Source organism: Musca domestica, unplaced genomic scaffold, assembly GCF_030504385.1.
Source record: "Musca domestica strain aabys unplaced genomic scaffold, Musca_domestica.polishedcontigs.V.1.1 1, whole genome shotgun sequence".
Taxonomy (NCBI): Eukaryota; Metazoa; Arthropoda; class Insecta; order Diptera; family Muscidae; genus Musca; species Musca domestica.
This window is the reverse complement of record NW_026712114.1, coordinates 33,837,898-33,856,288: the sequence shown is the minus strand read 5'-3', so window position 1 is coordinate 33,856,288 and position 18,391 is coordinate 33,837,898.

Below are 18,391 nucleotides of genomic sequence, written 5' to 3'. Positions count from 1 at the left end.
TAAATGGTTGAGTTCAACAGAAATGGGAAATTGTTTGTGTGCAGCACTAGTCGAAATATGGACATTTATCTCACAATCCCCCTGAAAAATCTGAGATTGAAGCAATCTTGAAGCTAAATGCGAAGAACATAAAAGTTTAAACCGACCCATTATGGATCGGGAAGAATATATGGAATCTTTAAATGAAATGATAGGGAGATATATATGGGGGCACACAGTTCTGGCCTTTTTATAATTGCGAAGATGGAAAGTACCCAAAGGGCCCTGACAGAAAACTAGATATTAAGAAGGTAAGATAATATTAAAAAAAAATTGAAAATCTGTAATTTCGGCCTGGCCGAAAAAAAGCTGTAATTTTGGGCCATTTGGAACGAACTTGGCAATTTCCAAAAACAATAAAATCCTTTTGAAATACTGTTAAAATCTTAAAAATACCGAATGTAGCCGTTATATTAGGGTCTATACAACGACGTGAACCTGCATAGGCAACTTTTGTCATAAGTCATTACAATATTCAAATGCGAAACTTGAAAACATCGGCGAGTAATGTAGCTTAAATCATTTACATACCGAATATCGGGAAATACCGTTCTATGGCGGCTATACAAAGATGTGGACCTGCACAAACCATTTACTGTCTTAGGCTGTAGTATCCATTACGAACATAGAATACCAAATGCGAAACTTGAAAAAAATCGGTGAATAATGTAGCCAAAATCATCAAAATACCGAATATCAGGAGATACCGTTATATGGGGGCTATACGAAGACGTGGACAGACAATTTTCCGTCTTAGGCTTCAAATAAGACATCTCAAGCAATTTCGGTGAATAATATCGCTTAAAACTTCAAAATACTGAATATCGGCAGATACCGTTATATGGGGGCTATACAAAGATGTGGACCTGCACAAACCATTTACTGTCTTAGGCTGTAGTATCCATTACGAACATAGAATACCAAATGCGAAACTTGAAAAAAATCGGTGAATAATGTTGCTAAAATCGTCAAAATACCGAATATCAGGAGATACCGTTCTATGGGGGCTATACAAAGATGTGGACCTGCACAAACCATTTTCTGTCTTAGGCTTCAAATAAGACATCTCAAGCAATTTCGGTGAATAATATCGCTTAAAACTTCAAAATACCGAATATCGGGAGGTACCGTTATATGAGGGCTATACGAAAACATGGTTCTGCACAGACAATTTTCTGTCAGAGGCTGTAGTATACCAAATTTGAAACAATTCCGGTGAATAATGTAGCTAAAATCATAAATCATAAAATACCGAAAATAGGGAGATACCATTATATGGGAGATATACCAAAACGTGGACCGACATGGCCCATTTTCAATACAAAAAATCCTGCATACATAATATACATTTGAGCATAATTTTATCAAACTACTTCATTTCATTCGGAAGCTAGAATAATGATTGCCACAGACTGATAGACGAGTGGACATCGGTAAATCGACACAGAATTGTATGCTGATCAAGAATACATATACTCTGTGGGGTCTAAAATGTATAATTCGAGGTGTTACAAACGGAATGACAAACTTAATATACCTTCCATACTATGGTGGAGGGCATAAAAATCGACCACTCGCGCACAGATCGTTCGAAATTTTTTGAAAATTTTCCCTAACAGCTTCCGTAAGTATAAACTAAATTATTATTTATACTAAAATGCGTTGCATAAAAATTGTACCTCTCATAACCGTTAGAGCTAAGAAATTAAGTAAAATCGCAGGCAGGAATTATTTCCCTCTCTTTCTTAGACTGACTTGTTAAATGGAGCCACCATACCCACAATTTGGTGGCAGTTGGCTGGCATTATACTCTCAAAGGTCTTTTTGTGATTTGATTTCTCACTGTCACTCATTAATGTCTCATAAAATGAATGCCTTTTTTAATACCCACCACAACTATACCCCTCCCAGAGAGCTCTTTGTAGAAAAACAAACCACACAATTTGTCACCAACACCACCATCACCTCCTCCGCCGAGTTCACCTCCTTCTGGTTTAGTTAGTTGTCATCTGTTATTTATTAAATTTTCTCTCATTTTATCTAAGGCGGAATCCATATAATAAACGATGGTAGGGAACGAGAGGGGGGGGGGGGAGGCCTTTTACGACATTTAAATAAAGGAACGGCAGTCTCGGTGTACGTCATTATGAATTAAAAACAAGTAAGCAAAGGCTACAGTCGAGCGGGGCCGACCGTTGAATACCCTACAACACTACAATAAACGATACAGTTTATATAGGCGAGATACTCGAAAGAATTCCACAAGGTATTGTGACAAATAATAAAAGAAAACCATCAGGTTTCGTTCTCTAATGTTCAAATAATAGCAACTTAAACTAATTTGCTCATTTCCAGTTTATTGGTAGATGTTGCACGTAAATGGTCTTCCTAGATCTGGAACCAATATTTCCCAAAGACCTATAATCTCTCAGAAGTGACAAAAGATTAACATTTATTATTGGTTTTTGACTGAAACGCATCTATATGAGATACAGACATTTGACTATATTCTTTGACAATCAGCGTTAAGGAAATAGTCAGAAGTGCGTCTTTCCTGTATTTGTGAATTCTCCAAAAAGTCTCTGGAATGGACATTGTCGTATTTTGTCTACAAAAGTTGGCAAACTCCTTTACACATTGAATAATTTTGGATGGCCATCCAAAACTGCTTGGCTTTTGCAATGTCCGGTAATCCCTATTCAAATGTGCGTGAGGATCGGGCGATAATTACGAACTGCTGACAATTTTGCAGTTTTTTGGTCCATTTCAACCCCTAAATATAGGGCGATCATCTCCAAAAAGAGTAGGCTTCTATTCTGACCCTCATCTGATCCTCATGCAAAATTTCGTTAGGATCGGTCCATAAATGCGATCTGTATATGATATCCTGATATCCTAACTACTTAGTTTTGTTAGCTGTAGAAATATTACCAAATGTTTAATTCAAAATGAAAATATGCCAAAAATATGACAAAATTGAAAAAATATGAGAAAATGTTACAAAATCAATATTTTCATCTTTAGAGAGATATTTTTATGCGATTTTTTAGATTTTTTTTTCTTTTCTGCCAAGAGGCCATTCTGAATTAATGAGAACTGTAGAAATCAGTTCAGCCGTTCTCGACATAAAATAGATCTTCCATGCGTATCTTCTTTGATAGACATATATATCGCACATATTTTGCTATATATTCGATTTGTTGGATCTTAACATCAATGTAAAGATCGGAAGTAACCTTGTCATGGCTTTGTGATTTCGCCGCGATTTAAAATATTCGCGGTTTAATGAAAAATTGTGAATTTTTTCAGCAAAAAAGATATGGTCTATTTTACCCGCTAAATATTATCCGATGACCACCCAAATTGGTACGCTTCTTCCCCGCCCTAAACTCTAGCTACATGCGAAATTCCGCGTCGATTGGTCTATAATTGCGACCTGTATAGCTACTGCAAAATCCGACATTTTTTCAGTATTTGGTCCATTTCAACCCCTAAAAATTTGGCGATCATCTCCAAAAGAAATAGGGTTCTATTCTGACATTAACCCGACCTACATTTTAAATTTCGTGAAGATCGGACCATAATTGCGACCTGTAGAGTGATTACAAATTAACATGGACAGACGGACAGACGGACAGACGGACGGACGGACATACATAGCTAGATCGACTCAGCTCGGCGAGATAGGAAGATCCATATATACTTTCCTATGTGTGAAATCAATATTTCGTGGTGTTACATAATTTTTGGCCCAATCAAACTTATAATACCCCCAACACATAGTGTTGTAGGGTATAAATATATGTTAATTCAACAACAGCAATAATAATAGCAACAACACACACACAGTCGCAAGTAATAACAATAATAATCAAAAATAATACGAGACTAATAGCAACAGCAACAACACAGATAGATAGATACCCGACGACGACCACTTTAACGAGACGGAGAGAAAAAATGAACGAAATGAAAAAAAAACTGCACTGTTGTTAGGAATAATAACAAATGATAATGACAGTATTATTTTGTATTGAGAAGAGTTGCCAGATGGTTTTTAAGAGATTAAGAAAAAATCGCCAGAAAGTATTAAGGATTTTAAAGATTCAATGATGGATTTTAAATGAAGTTTTTCCAACACCGATGACTCATTTTATTGAGTTAGAGAAAAGTAAGGAACGAAATGAAAAAAAAACTGCGCTGTTGTTAAGAACAATTACAGGTATTATTTCGGTTTGGGAGCAGAGTTGCAAGATAATTTTACAATGTTATAATATGGATTCGAAAGTGGTTCTAAAGGACTGAAGGGATCACTTTCTTACATTTTTAGTTTTTAATTTTTTTCGAAAGATTATTAACCATGGATTTTTTAAGAATTTATATAAACGGGGTTTGAACTTTTTAGTTTTTTTTTTTTCGATAATTTATTTTTTAAGTTATTATACCCTCCACCGGGTTATTATACTCTCCACAGGGTATATTAGCTTTGTCATTCCGTTTGTAACTCCTCGAAATATTCATAATAGACCCTACAAAGTACGTATATTCTGGATCAGAGTAAAATTCTAAGACGATCTAGCGATGTCCGTCTGTCTGTCTGTCCGTCTGTCTGTCTGTCCGTCTGTTGTTATTACCCTATCTTTCGAACAAATTGAGATAGAAGGCTAAAAATTTGCATACATGCAAAGTTTACCAGTAGGCAGGTTAAGTTCGTAAATGGGCCATGTCTGTCCACGTTTTCGTATAGCCCCCATATAACAGTACCATCCGATATTCGGTATTTTGATAATTTCAGCGACATTATTCTCCGGCATTGTTTCAAATTTGGTATTTGAAGTTCGAAATGAATACTACAGCCTAAGGCAGAAAATTGTCTATGCAGGTCCACGTCTTCGTATACCCCCATATAATCGTACCTCCCGATATTCGGCATTATTTATCGGAATTATTTCAAATTTCGCATTTGAAGTTCGTAGTGGCTGCTATACAGCCTATGACAAAAAATTTTTGTATGCATGTCCACTTCTTCGAATAGCCCCCATATGTCGGTACCTCCCGATACTCGGTATTTTCATGATTTTTGTAACAAATTTCGTCTTTAAAGTTCGTAATGGGTACTACAGCCTATGACAAAAGAAAATCGTATGTAGGTTTACGTTTTCGTATATCCCCCATATAACGGTACATCCGATATTCGATTTTTTGATGATTTTAGCGACATTATTTATCGGAATTGTTTCAAATTTGGTATTTGAAGTTCGTAATGGGTACTACAGCCTATGAGAAAAAAAATTCGTAAGCAGGTCCACGTCTTCGTATAATCTCCATATAACAGTTTTCATTTAAGTGGCTGTCGGCTCTTATATTTTTTTTTTAATATTTGAAGGGATGCTGGATTTTAAGACAATTTTTAAGATTTTTGAGAGGATTTAAAAAACTGTGAATTGTGAAAATCGTTTTGAGAACTTTTGTGAAAAATTGTTAGATGATTCTTTAATAAAGAATTTCAGGAAGAAGAATCAAAAGAGCTGCCAGCGCATTAGATTGATTTTTGATATTTTTTTCTTGAAGAATATTTCTTTTTTGAGAATATTTACCGAAAGATTTTTTAAAGGATTGTCAGGTCATTAATAGTTTCTGAATATTTAAATATTTTTAAATTTTTTTCCTGTGGAATTTTAAGGAATTTTTCTGAGGGTCTCTCAGCTTTAAATCCAGAATTTCTTTTAAAATTTTTGCTGCAGATTTTTGCTTTTGGTTTTTTTTTATTTATTAGAAATTATTAGACTATTTTTATCACTTTTTCGATTATTTTTCAAAAATTGTTGAGGATATTGGTAGATTTTTAATTATATTTCTGAGCTGTTTTAAAAGGAATTTATTCTACTGTCATTGTTTTACACGTGAATTTTTAACAATTTAAAAATTATGGATTTTTTTTTGAAATTTTCAAATTGATGTTTTCACTCCATTTAGAGAAATTTCTGAATGACTTTCTCAACTTTTAACGTGGATTAGAAAATAATATGAGACAGCCATTTTCACAAAATTTGTTACATTCATGAATCCAAAATACGTTGAAATAATTAAAAAATTCTATAATTTTTTTTTTTTTTTTCAAAACCCCTGGATTAAAAATTTTTCGTATTATCGTGGATATTTTCTAAAGTTTAGATTTAAAAAATTGGCTCAAAATCTATTTTTACGGGTATTTATGATCCATTGATATTTAAGATATTTTCAGAATCCCGAATTTTAATGTTTTTTTTTTTTTTTCGTTGAAATTTAAGGTTTTCAGAAGCCTATTCGTCTCGGCCTTTTAATTCTCCAATTGATTTCAAAAACTGCCTACAATATTACCTTGGCAACTCATATCGCCGTGCAAGCAAACAACAAAGAAATGCCTTTCAACATTCCTAAAACTCGAACAAAAAAATATCGTTAATATTTTTGAGAGTTAAAATAAACTGGTTTTTATATTTAACATTTTCAAGCTACAATAAATAAAGAAAAACCAAAAAAAAAGACAGAAAAGACAACCAGTTCAAGACAATCATCTATAGTCAAAGCCAGCCAGCCAGCCAGCCAAGCCATTGGGTCTGAATTGTGGTGAACGCAACCGACAACTGGCTTGGCTTAACAGCCTTGAAACAAACGACGTTCATTCTGTTTTTTTCATTCGATTTAAGATTCAAATCGATTTACTCAGTTTAATACTACGTATATCAATTCAAGCAATTTGTTTTAAAGGCAATGGAGGTTTTTTATGATAATTTATAAAAATAATATTTATTTTTTCCTAGGTTTATATATTTTTATAACAAAAAAAGCAAGCAGACGACAATACGCGTAGGTTTTTAATGTTTATGGCATGGCAGGCAGATATGTGAAAAATATTAAAATATATTTAATATAAATTCTCTGGGATTATTGCAAAGCGAAAGCTGGTTTTTTTTACTATATTTTTTATTTTTAGTCACACAAAGAAATATTTTTTTTTCATTTTTATAAAAACTAGTTTTTTGTTTTGTTTGATGAGAATTGCATTTCTGCTGCTATGCATAATATCAACTTTCAAGCAGTCGTTTTTTTTTTTTTTTTGTTCAATAAAATATATCAAACTATACAATATGTCATTTGCCACACAATGTTCGATATTTTAAAAACGTTTATTTGAGATTGATTTTTGGGAGGGGAGGGGGAGAGGGGAGAAATGTTGTTTTCTATGAATTATTTGATTTCATTGTTATTATTATTGTAATTTCATATGTAATTATGGTTATTATCGTTACTAAATACCGTAAAATTATTCTGTGTTTTCCATAAAATAGAAAATGCTTATTTTTGTATAAAATTTATAGGAAATTGATAAAAATTAATTTACATCTAAAAATAGTGAGAAATATGCAAAAATATACATAATTCGTTTATGTTCTACTACGCAGTATCCAAACTAGACGTATTTTAACGAATTTTGCTGAAAGCTTTTAAAAATTATTCAGAGTGTTCAAATTTTCCTTTTTTGTTAATTGCTCTGAGTAGCTCCGATTGTTAATACTTCGTTCCGATAATAGTGGACTATTGTTCCAGTTACGACGATAATAGTGAATTTTCAATAATTATTTTTTATTATACCCTCCACCATAGTATGAAGGGTATATTAAGTTTGTCATTCCGTTTTCTAACACCGAAATAGACATTTTAGACCCCACAAAGTATATCAGCATAGAATTCTATGACGATTTAGCGATATCCATTCGTTTGTGGAAATCACTCTAGCTTCCGAACGAAATCAAGTAGGTTGATAAAATTGTACTCAAATGTGTATTGTGTCTGCAGGACTTTTCGTATTGAAAATGGACCATGTAGGATCACGTTTTGGTATAGCCCCCATATTCGGTATTTTGGTGATTTAAGCGAAATTATTCACCGAAATTGTTTCAAATTTGGTATTTGAAGTTCGTAATGGATACTACAGCCTAAGACAGAAAATTGTCTATGCAGGTCCACGTATTCATATAGCCTCTATATAGTGGTACCTCCCGATATTCGGTATTTTGATAGTTTTAGCTACATTATTCACCGATTTCTTTTTTTAAGTTTTGCATTTGAATATTGTGACGGCTTATGGCAAAAGTTACCTATGCAGGTCCATGTATAGACCCTAATATAATGGCTACATTCGGTATTTTCATGGAGGCCCTTTTGAGTAATATTCGTACTTTTTATTGAAGATTCGTGTTTTGGGATTTTTTGAAGAAATTTTATGAAAGCCGTTTTAAGCAATTATTGTCGAATTTTTGAAGAATTTTTTAAGGGCCTTCTGGGCTATAATCATAGTTTTTATTTTTTTTTTTTTTAAATTTTAAAGATTTTTTTTTATTTTTAAAGATTTTTTAATTTTTGATTTGACTGATTTTTTCTAAGATTTATTAAAATATAATCATGTTTTTTTTAAGAAATAAATGAAGACTTTATGAGCTGTAAAATGGCTGGAGGATATTAAATGTTTGGCCCGGCCGAACTTAATGTTTTTTTTTTTTACTTTTTTTATACGAATACGTGAAAAAAATGTGGCATAAATCATCAAAATACCGAATATCAAGAGGTACCGTTATATGGGGTACCAATATATCTCATTTTCAATACCAACCATCCTAGATACAATACAAATTGTTCTGCTAAATTTTTTACGCTCTACGTCAAATAATGTGGGCTGTATCGTGATTTCAACTGACAGACGGACATTTTTTAATATCTTAACCATTAATCATGATTTTTTTGGATCTTAAGCATTGCAGTCTTGGTGGATCCATTAAAAAATTCTATGGTCCGATCATTTTGATAAGTTTTACGATTTGCTTATAGGGTCATCCCATGTTCTGACATAACCATTCAATCTAGGGTTTTACATATCACACACGTTTTATATTATTTCATAACTGCAGCAAAATTTTATCAAAACTTCTTCCTCCACATCCTTACCACAGACCATTTCCTTAGCCGGACAATTATTATCCTAACAGACACCAACCAAAAAGGATGTCATCCTGACAAGGAAATAAATATAGATTGCACAAGTTTTACAATGTAATCCTTCGTTACAAAAAAAATAATAAAAAAGGAAAAACCTATAAAACCTTTAGGACAAATGAGACACGTAATGGCGTCACTTGCTGCAACCAAACAAAGTGACCAACAACAACTACAATAATAATTGCATTTGTTATTATTGTTTCAAGGCAGCAGTAATAACAAAAAAAGAAGTAAGAAACCTATATTGGCAGATATGATGGTGGTAAAGGCCAACAATATTGGCCCGGGGTTGGTTATCAGACATCGAAATAGTTGCATGTATATGATAGGTCGATGCTGGTGGTTCCATTATCGCCAACACCTTTCTTCTCATCATCCTCCTCCCCCTTCACATCATTGTGTACGTGACGGTATGAATTTTTCTTTAATGAACGATTCGCAAAAAAATTTCCTAGAACTATGTTGAGATACGAAAAATAAGTTTCTGACTGGCTGGCTGGCTGTGCGCAATAATCTCCTTGGCATCTTCACGCTCATGTCTTCTTCTTCTTTTTTTAGTTTAAATTTTATTGCCAAACTAAAATTGAGAAAAGAAATGCAATAAATGGCCAACATCACATCGTGGTAATATAACCGAAACTGCCACAAGATGAGATGGCCAACTAATGTTTGTTGTGGAGCGAGAATTCTTCTTTCGTTTCGGTCGGTCATACGCTCTGTGTGTCGTTGGTGGTGGTGGTGGATGGTATAGTTTTACGTGACCGGAAATAACTTTAATAGGCTTTAATCTCTTTTAAAAGGCATACGGATCGTAAGAGATACAACGAGCACACACACACATACATACTACACAAGGCTGTGTAGTTTGTTTAAATTTGGAAAAGATATTTTTGAATAAAGGAGGACGAAAGGAAAGGAATGACCAGTGTCTGACTACTGAAAGCGAAATTAGGAGTATCAGTGCCGATTTTTCTATACCACATTGCAATAATAGTACTGAACGGAATGTCTTGTGAGCTCTTTGATTTCTCCACTAGAAATCTATTTTACACTGACTTACCGCTTTAAAAGCATATCCAATTTATTTGACACTTACATAAAAAGGAAACATAGAACAAATTTCGGTTAATAAATAAATTTATTAAATTCACAAAAAATAGTTTCTTGAGACTTTCTTGTTAAATAAACCCTGCATCTACATTTTTTATAAATTTATATTTTTTTAAAGAATATTTTAGAATAATTATAAGAAATTATAAAACTTATTTTCATTAAATCAGCAATAAGCATTTTAATACCAGAAAACTTGAAGAATATATTTGATGGCCTATTTGAAATAGTGTTTTATTTTTAGAATTCGAAGGCTACTTTAAAAATATTTTTTGAAACCTATCTGAAATAGTGGATACTTTGAAACATTTTCGAGGCTTATAAAAAATCAGTGATTTTTTAAAAAATATTTTTGGAGGCCTATACAGGGTAAGATGAAAAAACTGCAACCATCTTCAGACTGCTGTCATTTCTAAGCCACTCGTCCGACAGCTGTTAAAATTATTCCAGTAAAAGCTCATTATATTTTTTACAAGGGTTCAAAAGCATTTTGGTCAGAATTTTCCAGAAAAAAAGTTATTCGTGATGTAATTCAAGCGTGATAGTGTGATTTCTTTATATTTGGCTGGAAACCCACAGGTGGCTATAGTTAGAGCACTCCAGCATTTAAATGTGAATAAATCTTTTGTATCTCGTACCATCGCTCGTTACCGTGATACTGGTAGCGTAGCCTGACGTCAGGGAAGTGGACGGAACAAAACAGCAACATCAACAGAAATGGTTCGAAAAGTAAAGAAGCGACTTGATCGAAACCCGCGAAAAATGGCTCGAGACCTGAACACATCGCAATATTCCTCCATTCGGCAAATATTGAAAAATGAGCTTGGGGTAAAGCCATTGAAACTCCAAAAAGTGCAAGACCTTACACCGCAGCAGAAATAAAATAGACTCAAAAGAGCTAAAGAGTTGCTTCGCTTGGCCGATAGTGGTGAACTGCCGAATTTGGTTTCCTCCGATGAGAAAACATTCGTTGTCCAGAAGTTTGTAAACAAACAAAATGATCGTGTTTACTTGCCAAAGAGGTCAGGTGAAAATGTGCACCTTCGGTTGGCCACCAGAACTCAAGCGTCGAGCATGGTGATGGTGATGCTCGTATTAATCGACCGTGGTATCAGAATAAATGCCGAATATTATCGCGAAAATATTCTGGAGGGTGTATTAAAGCCTTGGGCACGCAAATATTTTCGCCGCACACCTTGGACATTCCAACAGGACTCAGAACCATCAAACTCAGCACGCGCGGAGTATTTTGGAAAGCAAGGTTGGCACTACAAATTACCAAAGTGTCGATCACTTCAAGCAAGCAATTCGCTGGGAATGGGCCAAAATACCGGAGAACAACATTCGGGCAGCGTGTGACAGTTTCATTGGCCGTCTGAAGGCCATAATTCGTCCCAAAGGTGTCCAATTTGAACAAATCTAAACTTATTTTAAAATGTGATGCTATTTCCAACATTTTTTGCTTTCATTCAATGAAATTTAAAAAAAAAAATGTAAAAATTTTGGCGTTTGACTTTTTTTTTAGTTTTTGTTTTTTTTTTTAAATATTTTATTTTTTATTTTGATATGAAGTTGTGGATTTTTTAAAAATATTTTATATTTTTTAAAAATATTTTTTGGAGGCCTATATAGAGTGTTTGCTATTTTTTTCAAATAAATTAGAAGGCCCATATAAAGTTGTGGATTATATTTTTGGAAGTCCATATGAAATCGTAGATTTTATTAAAATATTTTTAGATATTTTTCTAAAATATTTTAGGAGGTCTATATGAATTCGAGGATTTTTTAAAAATATTTTTGTGTGCCGATATGAAGTTGTGTTTTTTTATATATTTTCAAAAAGCTACATGAAGTCGTGAATTTTTAAAAAAATATTTTTTGGAGGCTTTTAGAAGTTGAAGATTATTTTGTAGACATATATGAAGTCGTGGATTTTTTTTTACTTTTTTTGTAGACCACCAAGATTTTGAAGATTTTTTTAAACCTGTTTTAGACCTTATGAAGACATTGAATTCTTTTTATTATGATTTTTGGTAGACCTATATCAAGTCGTGGATTTTTTAAGGTATTGGTTGACAATTTAAGTTCCTACCAAGATTTTAAAGAATATTTTCTATCATTATTTATTTTTTAAATGTTTTCTAAAACATGCCTTCAAATATTTTTATTAAAAAAAAAAAATACCTGTGTATCTGAATTAGAAATACATTATTAGTTGATAATTAACCAGTAGAAGAATATTTGAATTAAAGAATATTATTCAAAATATTTTTTAAAATTAATTAGCGCCGTTAATTGTTCAAGAATGTAATTTAAGACCGATCTGACATTGCATTGAGGCATCCACCATATGCTTAAGAATTAATTCTTTATAATTAATTTAAATTTTTATATCTTTTTTTGTAGTTTATAGGTTAATAAAAAAATTGTAGATTTGAAAACAAATATTCGAATGATTTCTCAAATTGTTATTGAAAATATTTTTAATGCACTTTTCAAGAATATATTTCATACAATTTTTGAAGGCTCAAAGTTTATTCAAAATTTCCCAACATTTACAAACTACCTCAGGGTGAGCTAAATCTTAGTAAACCCAACTCCACACGCCATTTGGGTTAAACCGAAAACCAAAATTCCCAACACTCACGGCTAAAACTGTGTGGCAAATGTATGGTCGTCGCCGTCATCATCACCAGCGGCATTGAGATACCACCATAAGGTGAGGTGGAGTGGTTTTGGTATTTATGAAGGAGAGAAGATTTATATACGATTATAAATAAAGCCTTTTATAATAACATGGTCAAAACGGCGAGGCAAATGCATTGGTCCCCACACACAAGAGAAGAAAAACGAGAGACGATGGAGGGACAAAATTCTGGCCAAGGCAGATCAAGTTTTTATTCAAGTATTTTTATTGGATTCGTGTTGCGGTATAAAACACACACACACACACTCTCTCTCACAACTCCCTACGCTGGAGTTTGGTAATAAATCAGCTTAAGAAGCATAATTTACAAGCGTTGGTAAAATATACCTCCCTCCCCATACACCACAACAACATATGTTGTTGGACAAGATTTGATTCAAGTTCTTATGCTACTATCACCTCTCTCGTAGTTTCATTTATTTAAAATGAGTAAAACAACAACAATAAAATCAATGAAAAATATATTGGTTGTTGTTGTTATTGTTGCTTATCTCTTGCCTCATTACGATATTCTCATTGAGGTCGATTAGTGCTGCGCGACGGCGCACAACTCTGGACTCTGTAGCCGTCGCTCTTCTGGCTGTTGGGTGCCTTGAGACGAGATTGCCTTCAGCGATTATCTGAGTTACGAATCAAATATGTTCAAAAGGGGAGAGAAGAAGGAAGTTTGGGGGGACACCAAACTCCAACATGTTGTAGACCGAAGCAGTGACTGGATGTTGTGTTGTTTTACGACAACTAAAATATTCAGTTAGAGTTGTTAAACTAGTTTGAGTACCTCACTCAAAATAATGCCCCTTTCTCTCTCTCTCTATTCCTCTAGCCAATAGTGTTTTGACAGTGTATTAAATTAAGGTACACACAATACCCCATATAATAACAATAACTAAGTAATAAACAATAATGCGCTTGGTGTTTTTGTTTTTTTTTTTTTTTTTTGCTCACTGTTGTAGCAAAAACAAAGTTGAGGTTAAGGGGCCACAGCCAACACTTTGTTGCACAATCTCCGATAACAATGCAAAATGTGTGTTGTTTGGAAAACCAGAGGGGCGGGGGATCATGACAATAATAATGATGATCTGCCTTGTTTTTTTTTTCACATAACAACTAATCGATTACAGTAATGGAGCTATAAAAGGAGATATATGGGAGAAAAGAGATATAGAGGTGATTATCTTTGACTTCAGGCGTAGAGGCACAAGTGATAATTGAATTGATTATTGTTTGGAGAATTTTTCCATTAATCATATAAGATACCTCAAAAGAATTTTTTGAAAGGCATATCTATTGTTATTTTTTTTAGAAGTCATCTGATGTAGTGGAATTTTTAGATTTGGGGCTGTTTCAATAATACTTTCAGACTAGAATTTTTTTAAGAAAGGTTTTTTATTTTTGAAAGATACAGAGTGAGATAAAAAAAAAACTGCAACAAAGTCAAACGCCATAATTTTTAAATTCTTTTAAATTTAATTTTTAAGATTTTTAATTTTTTTTTTTAGACTCAAAAAATGTCGGATATAGCTTCAAATTTTAGAGTAAGTTTAGATGTATTTGAATTGGTCACCTTTGGCACGAATTATGGCCTTCAAACGGCCAACGAAACCGTGACACGCTGCCCGAATGTTACTCTGCGGTATTTTGGCCCATTCCCGGCGAAGCGCTTGCTTGAGGTGATCGACATTTGGGTATTTTTTAGTGCCAACCTTGCTTTCCAAAATACTCCAGACACAAGAGTCCAACGGATTGGTATCCGGAGATTTTGGTGGCTCCTATTTCTGGTTAATTTTGTATCAAAATCTGACCTCAATTTTGGCACAACCAACTGATTTCATCCTAGCTAGCGATTTTCTGTTATTGCTCACCACTCACTGCTGCCATTTCTAAGCCACTCCTCCGACAGTTGTTAAAATTGTTTCAATGGCAGCTCATGACATTGTTTACAATCGTACCAAAGCTTTATATTTGGCTGGAAAATCACAAGTGACTATCGTTAGAGCACTCCTGTATTTAAATGTGAATAAATCTTTTGTATCTCGTACCATCGCTCGTTACCGTGATACTGGTGGCGTAGCCCCACGTCAAGGAAGTGGCCCGAATACAGCAACATCAGCAGAAATGGTTCGAAAAGTAAAGAAGCGACTTGATCGAAACCCGCGTCGCAGTGGCCGAAAAATGGCTAGTGCGGTTAAAGCCATTGAAATTCCAAAAAGTGCAAGAACTTACACCGTAACGGAAATAAAATGGACTCAAAAGAGCTAAAGAGTTGCTTCGCTTGGCCGAAAGTGGTGAACTGCCGAATTTGCTTTTCTCCGATGAGAAAACATTCGTTGTCCAGCAATTTGTAAACAAACAAAATGACGTGTTTACTTGCCAAAGAGGTTAACTGAAAATGTGCACTTTCGGTTGGCCACCAGAACTCAAGCGCCGGCCATGGTGATGGTGAGAGCCGCCATAACAGCCGATGATCGCTCTCCGCTCGTATTAATCGACCTCGGCATCAGAATAAATGCCGAATACTATCGCGAAAATATTCTGAAGGTTGTATTAAAGCCTTGGGCAGGCAAACATTTTGGCCACAAACCTTGGACATTCCAACAGGACTCCGGATACCAATCTGTTGGACTATTGTGTCTGGAGTATTTTGGAAAGAATGTTATTTATGTTATTTCCGACATCTTTTGCTTTCATTCAATAAAATTAAAAAAAGAATGTAAAAATTATGGCGTTTGACTTTGTTGATTTTTTTTTATCTCACCCTGTATCTTTTAAAAATAAAAAACCTTTCTGAAAAAAAAAAATCTAGTCTGGAAGTATATATCTGTTTGGCCACGCCAACTAATTCTTTCTTCATTGCCTTTCTTACTGACTTGTGTATTTATTTATATTTCCATTCCATTTATTCGTGTCAAGAAATATAAGGCGTGTGTTATGCGTGGCGTTATCTCTAGAAACGAGAGAATAAAAACTGATGTTGTTTGCAATACGAATTTCATCAGCCAATAAAAATAACAAAAAAAATACATGTGCAAATTAACAAGTTGCCGTACGTACGTACATAAGGATATTAACACAATTTTTTATGGTGTTAATATGCATAAACAATTAACATGAAGAAAAACTGGGCCAGCATTCCAAACAAAGAAATAATGCTAACTACAACAACTCCCCACCGAAATGGAAAGGAGAAGCTAATGGAATAAACTACTTTGGAACGAACATAAATGTGAAAATTTATTTTCAAATTTTAAAAATAATTTGTGTGTTTTTGCACAAAATTTCAATTTTAAAACTACTTCTGGCTGCAATGAGAAATTTCTCAGAGACAAACTGACAGGAATTAGCACAATTTTCTTTCGACAGACCATCAAGATTTTGTTCAATTTTTTTATGAAATTTAATGCTCTTTTGGGGAAATTTTTTAAGACATAATCTGCTCTGTAAAATCTCTAAAAAAAAATATTCCAAATTCCACTCCATAATTTTACTAATCGCTCTGAAGGAATTCTGATCTTAATCCAAGTCGGAAAATTTGTTCACTATTTTCAGAAAATTATTTTTGACATCGAGCAGTTATCAGGTCAATTATTTCCCGGTTTCATAATTTTTTTGTAAGCTCCATTCTTAATTTTTTTCTTTTCAAAGCAAGGGAAACCGTAATTCAACGTCATACACAATTAAAATAATTTCTTAGTGAATAATAGTTACTAATTGCGTTTTTTTTTTTTTTTTTCAAAAATGATCTCTCAAAACCGCCACAACCTTGCAAATTCATATAAGCTTGAAAATATTTATTTTTTCTGACTAATACCCAACATCATCTCATCGTTGAGAATAATCGAGGTTTCATTAGACAATACTGTAATTGTGCTAAATGATCACGACGACGAAGCTACGAGTAACAGAAATGAAAACTTTCCACTTATGGCCACACAACAATTTTGAAAAATAAATGTTGACATTGGGCGAGAATGAATACAAAATAATGATGATGGGGAGAGAAGGGAGTTGAATCAATTTGTTTTCGCTTACTAATAAAGATGAATACAATTTAGAAGCCATGTGTCGGATTGAGGTAACAAGGAAATTGTGTTGACAGAAAAAATCGAAAAAAAAAAAAAAAAACGCTAGTCAGTTTATACTCTTATAAAACACCTAAAAATCTTACAAATGTTTGTAGTATGAGTCAAAATGGTGTAATTATCAAAGAAGGATTGGCCAGAAGGAGAATGAAAATTACTATACAACCTTTCCCATTAAATTCTAGGCAATTTCTCATTACATGTTCATGTAGATGCAAACTTTTCACGCAGAATATTTTATAGGAAACGCATCAGTACGAAATTCAAGAGAAAAGCAGAACACTGTCAACATTCATCCGACATTTCTAAACGAATTCTAATATTTAGCTATACGAAGAGTCTTAAATAGATAAATATTGAATTTGGTAATACTGAAAATCCGGCAGAATTTATTGTCTGCAACGATCGAAACACATTAGAACAAGTTAAAAAGCAGTAAAGTTCGGCCGGTTCGAACTTTGAATTTCAAAAAATAAAATCCGTTTAAAAATTCTGTTAAAATCTTAAAAATACCGCATATAGCCGTTATATTGGGGTCTGTACGACGTGGACCTACATAGGCATTGTTTGTCATAAGCCCATATTCAAATTCCATATTCAGATTCGAACCTTGAAATAAACGGCGAATAATGGCCCGTATAGAAAATTTTCTATCACAGACTGTATCGTCCATTACGAACTTCAAATATGACATCTCAAACAATTTCGATGAGTATTGACTTAAAATGGTGTAAATACCGAATATAGGGAGGTACTGATATATGGGGCCTATACGAAGACCTGGACCTTCATAAACAAATTTCTGTCACAGACTGTAGTTTCCATCACGAACTCTAAATACGTAATTTGAAACTATTCCGGTGAATAATGGCCGAATATTGGGCTCTACGAAGACGTGGACCGGCACAGACAATTTTATATCTTAGGCTGTAGAATCTATTACGAACTTCAAATACCAAATTTGAAATTATCAAAATACCGAATATAGGGAGGTACCGTTTTATGGGGGCTATACGAAGGCGTGGACCTGCACAGACAATTTTCTGTCTTAGGCTGTAGTATCCATTTCGAACTTCAAATAACTTCAATTTTGAAACAATGCCGGAGAATAGTGTCGCTGAAATCATCAAAATACCGAATAGGGGGTGGTACTGTTATATGGGGGTTATATGAAAACGTGGACCTACGAGATTAACCAGCCTACTGGAAAAATAAACATGTGTGCAAAATTTTGGCCTTCTAGTGATTACAACAGACAGACAGCGTGATTACAACAGACATACAGACAGACGGATACCGCTAATTTGACTTTGACTTTTACGCTGATGAAGAATATATCCTTTTTGGGTATGACATGAGTATTTCGAGGAGTTAGAAACGGAATGATAAAGTAAATATACCCTTCATATGGTGCTTTTTT